The sequence below is a fragment of the Lepidochelys kempii genome, chromosome 20 (assembly GCF_965140265.1).
Source record: "Lepidochelys kempii isolate rLepKem1 chromosome 20, rLepKem1.hap2, whole genome shotgun sequence".
NCBI classification, from domain to species: Eukaryota; Metazoa; Chordata; order Testudines; family Cheloniidae; genus Lepidochelys; species Lepidochelys kempii.
In genome coordinates, this window is record NC_133275.1 from 13,623,976 (window position 1) to 13,629,975 (window position 6,000).

Consider the following 6,000-nt stretch of genomic DNA (forward strand, 5'->3'; position numbering starts at 1 on the left):
CTGAAAGCTGCAAGAAGGGAAATTCTTTCCTGACAGGCTATGACCATTGGCACAGTGATCATGGGACTATTCCTTGCGCCCCTGGCTCATGAAACTGAACACTAGCCACCTCAACAGCACCAAGGAAAGGTTCAGCTAGAAGCTCAGCAGGTGCAGGCTGACAGTTGAATGTACTTCTTGTTGAATGATGAGATTCTGGTGGTGTACACTCACTAGATTGGATCTCAGTGAGAAAAATATCCCAATGGTGATAGCTGCCTGCTGTGTCCTTCAAAATATCTGTGAGGCAAAAGGGGGGAAGCTGCCACCAGGGTGGAGGTGGAGCAGCTGTCTGCCGACTTTGAACAGCCAAACACAAAGGCCATTACAAGGGTTCACCATGGAGCTGCAGTTGAAGAAGGCTTTGAAAGAGCATTTTAATTGTCAGCCACAGTAGTGTTCTGTGCTGGACTGTTCTCTGGGCCAGGACCTTTGGGTGCTGTTGGGAATTGTGCAGTGCTTGCGGTGCACTTATAAATATGACTGGGTGTTTTCCTGAACCTGAGTTCTGTGCTGCTTGCTGTACATCTACAAGTACTGGGTGCTCTGAGCACCATCAGGCGTTCCACAATGTGTTACTCCTTAGGGAATTCTGCATCAAAAACTAAAAATTCTGAGCACAATTAGAGGATGGGACCAAAAGAAATCTGATGAGGTTCAACAAGAACAAGTGCAGAGTCCTGCACTGAGGATGGAAGAATCCCATGCACTGCTACAGACTAGGGACCGAGTGGCTAGGCAGCAGTTCTGCAGAAAAGGACCTGGGGGTGACAGTGGATGAGAAGCTGGATATGAGTCAACAGTGTGCCCTTGTTGCCAAGAAGGCTAATGGCATTTAGGGCTGTATGAGTAGGAGCATTGCCAGCAGATCGAGGGATGTGATTATTCCCCTCTATTCGACATTGGTGAGGCCTCATCTGGAGTACTATGTCCAGTTTTGGGCCCCACACTACAAGAAGGATGTGGAAAAATTGGAAAGAGTCCAGCAGAGGGCAACAAAAATGATTAGGGGGCTGGAGCACATGACTTATGAGGAGAGGCTGAGGGAACTGGGATTGTTTAATCTGCGGAAGAGAAGAATGAGGGGTGATTTGATAGCATCCCTCAGCTACCTGAAAGGGGGTTCCAAAGAGAATGGGCCTAGACTGTTCTCAGTGGTAGCAGATGGCAGAACGAGGAGCAATGGTCTCAAGTTGCAGTGGGGGAGGTTTAGGTTGGATATTAGGAAAAACTTTTTCACTCGGAGGGTTGTGAAGCACTGGAATGGGTTCCCTAGGGAGGTGGTGCAATCTCCTTCCTTAGAGGTTTTCAAGGTCAGGCTTGACAAAGCCCTGGCTGGGATGATTTAGTTGGGGATTGGTCCTGCTTTGAGCAGGGGGTTGGACTAGGTGACTTTCTGAGGTCCCTTCCAACCCTGATATTCTATGATTCAATATTTTAAAATTTTGCAAAATTCTGCATATTTTATTTGTGAAAATAACACAATACAGTCACACCATTTTCAATTATTTTGGTAATATTTTTCAAAATGCCTCTCAGCAAGTATGTCTGTAACAATACAAACAACAAAAATGAAATGTTTTTTGACATATAGATTCTTTACTAGGGATATTAGCACATCTGTATGGCTTCACAGAGCAGAGGGCAATACTAATATTTCCACGTATGTCAAGCATAGGAGACTTTAGGAGTATGTCTACACAGCAAAGAAAAACCCACGGCTGGCCCATATCAGCTGACTTGGGCATGCGGGCCTGAGGCTGTGGGACTATTTCATTGCTGGGGAGATTTCTGGACTCAGACTAGAGCCAGAGCACTGGGACCCTCCCACCCTGCAGGATCCTAGAGCCCGGGCCTGGCTGCCAGAGACAGGGGCCAAGCAAGCTGGAAACATGCCAGGGCGAAGAGCACAGAGCAGCGACCCAGAGTGGCCAATGTGAGAAGTGGCTGGTTCCACCCCCGCCGCTCCCCACTTGGGCCCAAGAAGGTATTTGTAGGTACTTGTTTCAGAGTAACAGCCCTGTTAGTCTGTATTCACAAAAAGAAAAGGAGTACTAGTGGCACCTTAGAGACTAACCAATTTATTTGACCATAAGCTTTCGTGAGCTGTAGCTCACGGAAGCTTATGCTCAAATAAATTGGTTAGTCTCTAAGATGCCACTAGTACTCCTTTTCTTGTAGGTATTTGTATTTGTATTGTTATTTATAGAGGCTGGTAGGGGCAGTGTGCTGGGAGAGAAGCTGAGCCCTGATTAGGGGGCAGGGCTTCTCTGACTAGGGGTCCTATCAATCCTGAAGCACTTACACGAGAGAAAAGTGATCAGGAACAGTCAGCATGGATTCACCAAGGGAAGGTCATGCCTGACTAATCTAATCACCTTCTATGACGAGATTACTGGTTCTGTGGATGAAGGGAAAGCAGTGGATGTATTGTTTCTTGACTTTAGCAAAGCTTTTGACACGGTCTCCCACAGTATTCTTGTCAGTAAGTTAAAGAAGTATGGGCTGGATGAATGCACTATAAGGTGGGTAGAAAGTTGGCTAGATTGTCGGGCTCAACGGGTAGTGATCAATGACTCCGTGTCTAGTTGGCAGCCGGTATCAAGTGGAGTGCCCCAAAGGTCGGTCCTGGGGCAGGTTTTGTTCAATATCTTCATAAATGATCTGGAGGATGGTGTGGATTGCACTCTCATCAAATTTGCGGATGACACTAAACTAGGAGGAGTGGTAGATACGGTGGCAGGTAGGGTTAGAATACAGAGGGACCTAGACAAATTGGAGGATTGGGCCAAAAGAAATCTGATGAGGTTCAACAAGGAGAAGTGCAGGGTCCTGCACTTAGGACGGAAGAATCCAATGCACCGCTACAGACTAGGGACCGAATGGCTAGGCAGCAGTTCTGCGGAAAAGGACCTAGGGGTGACAGTGGACGAGAAGCTGGATATGAGTCAGCAGTGTGCCCTTGTTGCCAAGAAGGCCATTGCATTTTGGGATGTATAAGTAGGGGCATTGCCAGCAGATCGAGGGATGTGATCGTTCCCCTCTATTCGACATTGGTGAGGCCTCATCTGGAGTACTATGTCCAGTTTTGGGCCCCACACTACAAGAAGGATGTGGATAAATTGGAGAGAGTCCAGCGAAGGGCAACAAAAATGATTACGGGTCTGGAACACATGAGTTATGAGGAGAGGCTGAGGGAACTGGGATTGTTTAGTCTGCAGAAGAGAAGAATGAGGGGGGATTTGATAGCTGCTTTCAACTACCTGAGAGGTGGTTCCAAAGAGGATGGCTCTAGACTGTTCTCAGTGGTAGAAGAGGACAGGACAAGGAGTAATGGTCTCAAGTTGCAGTGGGGGAGGTTTAGGTTGGATATTAGGAAAAACTTTTTCACTAAGAGGGTGGTGAAACACTGGAATGCGTTACCTAGGGAGGTGGTAGAATCTCCTTCCTTAAAAGTTTTTAAGGTCAGGCTTGACAAAGCCCTGGCTGGGATGATTTAGTTGGGGATTGGTCCTGCTTTGAGCAGGGGGTTGGACTAGATGACCTCCTGAGGTCCCTTCCAACCCTGATATTCTATGATTCTATAAAGGTAGCCAGTCAGTCAGGCAGCGGCACAGACAGCTGCAGGGGCACAGGAGCCACCAAACAGAGCTGTAAACAGGGGAGTTTGGGGGGAAGACTAAGAGAGCCAGGCAAAGGAACAGACAGGCTCGTGAAGGGAGTGTGTGGTGGTCTGGCAGTGTTGTGGTGCTCGTTGGGGGGTTTGTGTTGCTTTGGGAGGGGGGATGTTCTGGTGTGGTTTGTGTTTCCCAGACTAACAGGACTTAGGTGAGACGGCGATGACAGACACAGAGACAGCAGTGGGAGTGACCCAGGCAGTGGAAGACACAATGAAAATGGCTGGATGTGGAAGCTGTGGCATGTACATGATCCTGGAGGGGTCACCTGAAAAGAATTTCGTCTGCGTGAAATGCCACCTGATAGAGCTGATGGAAGAGAAGATCCGAGGATTGGACATGCAGGTGGAAACTCTGGTCGAGTTTAGAAGGGAGTTCGAGCAGATGATGGAGCAAAGACATGAGGAGGCTGAAGAGAAAAGCTCAGACTTGCAGATGGAAGCAGGACCAAAGAACTCTAAGGGGATACTGCTGGGTGAGGAAGGTGGACAGTGGAAGCATGTGACTAAGAACCAGGCAGAGGAAAAGACGGGCCAGTGAAGGAGAAACAGAGCTCAAGAACAGGTTTGCGGAGATGGAAAATGAAGAAGGGGCACAGCAGGCAGTCACTGAAGGTGAGAGGGCAAGGAAGAAGAGAAGAGCAGCTAGTCCTATGGAAAGAGGGCAAGAGTCAATGGAGATAACAACACCAAATATGAGCACTGTCACTATGAAAAGACAGGTCTACGTGATTCGGGACTCCTTACTGAGAAGACTAGACAGGCCTGTAACAAGAGCTGATCCAGAGAACAGAAGGGTGAGCTGTCTGCCGGATGCTAAGATACAAGATGTGGACCTGAGGCTGAAAAGGATCCTAACGGGAGCGGGAAAGAATCCACTGATGGTCCTTCATGTGGGAACAAATGATACGGCTAGATTCTCGCTGGAATGTATCAAGGAAGACTATGCCAGGCTGGGGAAGACGCTTAAGGAAATCAAGGCTCGGGTGATCTTCAGTGGGATTCTGCCTGTTCCTAGAGAAGGGCAACAAAGGTGTGACAAGAGTATGATGCTCAACAGATGGCTCAGGCAGTGGTGCTATAAGGAGAACTTTGGGATGTATGGCCACTGGGAAGCATTCATGGACAGAGGACTATTCTCTCGGGGTGGACTTCACCTGAGTAAACAGGTTTTGGGGCCGGTTTTGTTCAATATCTTCATAAATGATCTGGAGGATGGTGTGGATTGCACTCTCAGCAAATTTGCGGATGATACTAAACTGGGAGGAGTGGTAGATACGCTGGAGGGGAGGGATAGGATACAGAAGGACCTAGACAAATTGGAGGATTGGGCCAAAAGAAATCTGATGAGGTTCAATAAGGATAAGTGCAGGGTCCTGCACTTAGGACGGAAGAACCCAATGCACAGCTACAGAAACGGGACCGAATGGCTAGGCAGCAGTTCTGCGGAAAAGGACCTAGGGGTGACAGTGGACGAGAAGCTGGATATGAGTCAGCAGTGTGCCCTTGTTGCCAAGAAGGCCAATGGCATTTTGGGATGTATAAGTAGGGGCATAGCGAGCAGATCGAGGGACGTGATCGTTCCCCTCTATTCGACATTGGTGAGGCCTCATCTGGAGTACTGTGTCCAGTTTTGGGCCCCACACTTCAAGAAGGATGTGGATAAATTGGAGAGAGTCCAGCGAAGGGCAACAAAAATGATTAGGGGACTGGAACACATGAGTTATGAGGAGAGGCTGAGGGAGCTGGGATTGTTTAGCCTGCAGAAGAGAAGAATGAGGGGGGATTTGATAGCTGCTTTCAACTACCTGAAAGGGGGTTCCAAAGAGGATGGCTCTAGACTGTTCTCAATGGTAGCAGATGACAGAACGAGGAGTAATGGTCTCAAGTTGCAGTGGGGGAGGTTTAGATTGGATATTAGGAAAAACTTTTTCACTAAGAGGGTGGTGAAACACTGGAATGCGTTACCTAGGGAGGTGGTAGAATCTCCTTCCTTAGAGGTTTTTAAGGTCAGGCTTGACAGAGCCCTGGCTGGGATGATTTAACTGGGAATTGGTCCTGCTTTGAGCAGGGGGTTGGACTAGATGACCTTCTGGGGTCCCTTCCAACCCTGATATTCTATGATTCTATGATTCTATGAAACAGGGAAATAGACTTCTAGGATGGAGGATGGCACAACTGATCAAGAGAGCTTTAAACTAGGAATCTGGGGGAGATGGTTGGGAGATGTCCAGGTAATCTCCACACCGGATTTTGAGAGGGAAGAAAATGTTGAGAGGGAAGAA